This window comes from Natator depressus, chromosome 3, assembly GCF_965152275.1.
Source record: "Natator depressus isolate rNatDep1 chromosome 3, rNatDep2.hap1, whole genome shotgun sequence".
Lineage (NCBI taxonomy): Eukaryota > Metazoa > Chordata > Testudines > Cheloniidae > Natator > Natator depressus.
In genome coordinates this window covers 20,258,583-20,261,913 of record NC_134236.1, presented here as the reverse complement: position 1 = coordinate 20,261,913, position 3,331 = coordinate 20,258,583, and positions in this window count along the sequence as shown.

The window sequence follows — 3,331 nt, the reverse complement described above, 5'->3', positions numbered from 1 at the left end:
AGGTCAGTGATGGAGCAAAATGCCACCAGCTGCATTCTTATTTATAGCAGTACTTTAATACCAATTTTCCAAATCAACTACCTGACTGCAGTTCAGGACTCAACACCATTTCTCCAGGCACATCTCATGGCTCCCCTCATGCCCACTTTGGTTCTACATACCTTTGCAGAAGTGGTCTGATCTCCAAAATTAAAGTAAAGCACTTCAGTGTTAAGTTAAAGTAAAGCTTAAGTGTTTTGCTGAACTGGGGCCATAGTGCTCAGCACTTTGCAGGCTCACGTCCAATGTGAGGACAGTCTAGCTGCCTCACAGCAGTAGCTTCTAAGATTTGGACAGTTTTGTAAACAATTTTGCTAGTTCTTTAACTTTTGTAAAAAGTACCAACATATTAGTGAGATATGTGATATATATTTCTTTAACATGGTAAAATAATAACACTTGTACTAATCTAGTCCCTCATCCAAGGATCTCAATGCAAATTAAAAACTTCAAGCAAATAAAATTAAAATCACAGTACAGTAGAGCCTCACTAATTCATACTTTGATACTTGACTGATTGCCATTTTTGTGTGTGCAAATTATAAAATCTCTCCCCTATTCTCAATACAGATTTATAAGCAGACAGCTGTAATGAGGGGCTTGTCTACACAACCAGCTAGTGCACGGCAAGCCAGGGAGTAAATCTACAGTGCACTATCTTGCCACACACTAACAAGATGCTGTGTAGACCCTATTACCAGGGGCTAAAAGTTCCTTAGGGTGCATTGGTGAATTCCCATTTCAAACGTCAAAGCTGCTGTAGCAGAGTCCACATTGTAGATTCATACCCTGTCTTACCAGGTATAAAATCATTGGTAGTCAAGCCCTTCATCCCATTTTGGAAAGCTTAATTGTTTTTACAAAATATCTTCCAGAACATTTAGTACATTATGATGTATCACAATACAATAAGTGTAAATTACAACTACTGAATTAAAGATTCTGCTCTTCTTACTCACACTGAATGGTACCTCATTCGGTGAATAAACTTTATTTCAGTGGGACTACTTGCAGAATAAGGTACTAGTCAACATAAAGGAGTTCATAATCAGGCCCTAAATGAACAAAGTACATTCAGTGAAGTACTATCTTTGCTTTTTAAATAATCTTTGCTCACACTCACTAATTCACAATGGGTCTCCTGTTAATTAGTGTGAATTGGCAAGTTTTGACTGTGTTTAATTTAGGTTAACTTTAAGTATTTTACCATGTATCACTGATTATTAAAACCGCTTGTTAAAACATGCATGCAGGAGTGAGTGCAAATCTTGTGACAACTGCTGCTACCAGTCAGCTTTTCATGCGCTTTTAGTCATTGGCTCACCAGTATTGTTTTTTTGTTTTGGGTAGTTTGTAATATCAGCTTTTTCATGTTCTGTGTGTATATAAATCTCCTCACTGTATTTTCCACTGAATGCATCCGATGAAGTGAGCTATAGCTCACGAAAGCTTATGCTCAAATAAATTGGTTCGTCTCTAAGGTGCCACTAGTACTCCTTTTCTTTTTGTGAATACAGACTAAGTCGGCTGCTACTCTGAAAAATTCTAACTGAGTATGAGTTCTTGAAGTAGCAAGATACAGCATTCAGGTCACAGCATGGTATAAAGAAGGAAGACTCCTCTAAATGCCTATTGGATCTCTGAATATCCCATCTCATTCTCCTTTTTTGCATCCTCTCTGCAGCCTTGAGCCACTAGTTTGCAACCACCATGCAGTTCTGTTGTACTTTGTACAAAGCCCAGACAGAACTCCTTTTGGAACATGTCAACACTAGTTCTTAATTGGTCCCTCAAGCAAAAAGAGAGGCATTCTATTCCCCAAAGGGTTCAGAGTGCTGCTTCTACTGCAGTTCCAGCCTTTGCCCAACAAAAAATCGGAAAGACCAAGAACTGGACGCAACTCCCTTACATAACTGTGACAAATACTCTCACTGTGTTGCAGTGTTGTTGGATACAGTGTCTTGAGTAAGACACTGTTTATCCATTACCAGACTGTCTCTGAATGTACCTTCATGGATGCTTTGCCTACTCATGTTCAGATAACTTGATATTAATAGCTGTTGCAATGGAAGGAAGTAAAGCTGGCTGTGCATCATCAGCCTCTCATACTTGATTTTCAGAGATCCACTGATAACAAAATATATTGGCCTCACCAAGAGACCATTTGAAAAAGGAAGAAACTATTTGCATAAAATTGTGATATAATTAATTCTGCATAATTCTAAATCTGTAATGAACTCTACATCCACAGCCTCCTGTGTCAGTACAAAGCTTTCCTAGATATTTATACCTGCTGGTGTTTTCCACTGGTGCTACAGTGATGCACACCTCCCTAGTAGATAGGCTGCAGCTTATTCAGGTTTGAAACCGTGGGATTTGCACAAATGTGGCTACATTGGTACAACTATCTCCAGTACAGAGAGGCCCTGTGACACTTGACAGGGTCCTGAAAAAATAAGAAAAAGAGACACCTGGTTTTTAAATTACTTCATTACATATCTTATATAATGATGGCTTCCTAAAACTGTAGGTTCAAATCTAGAGGAAATAATTTCTCCCTCCTCAGTAAATAAACTTGGTTTTATCTATCATGTAGTGGAGGCTTTCAGACAGAGATTTAAAAAAAAAAAAAAAGGTTCTCCATGGCTAGTCACAGTATCTTTTCAGGACAAGGATCAGGCACCTATCTGACTGTGAATTCTTCCACAATGTGCAGTATTTTCATAGGTGCACTTTGCTGTAGTTTCCCTCCTCTCTCATTCTGCACTGGTGGTTGCTTGCTCTCTATTCCAGATGGCCTTGGAACAATTTTTATAGTGCGGGTGCTGAGAGCCATTGAACAAAACTGCAAACCCTGTAAAAATATATTAATGGAATATTTTTATTATTCCATTAACTTATTATTAATATAAAAATATATTAATGGAAACCACTTCACGCCAAGGAGTTCCAGCAACCCCTGGTTGCACCTCTGTAGTGCTTGAGGATGCAAGTGCTTGCTATATGTGTGTAAATGACATATTCCAGGGGATCCGAGGGCTTCAGAATCCGGAATTAAGCCTCACAACCCCTTTCTGTATCCCCCAGGTAGGGATTAATCAGAGACCCCCAGCAACCCCATGCAAAGATAACACTGCAGACGGGGAACAAAAACAACCTCAGGCTTGCGTCCCAGCCCCGCGCCTGCCCACCTCCCGGCACCCAACCAATAGGGCAAAGGCCCTGACTGCGGAACAGGTGCCGCAACGACATCCCCACAGAGCCATGGAGGACAAAGAGCCGGTCACGTGAG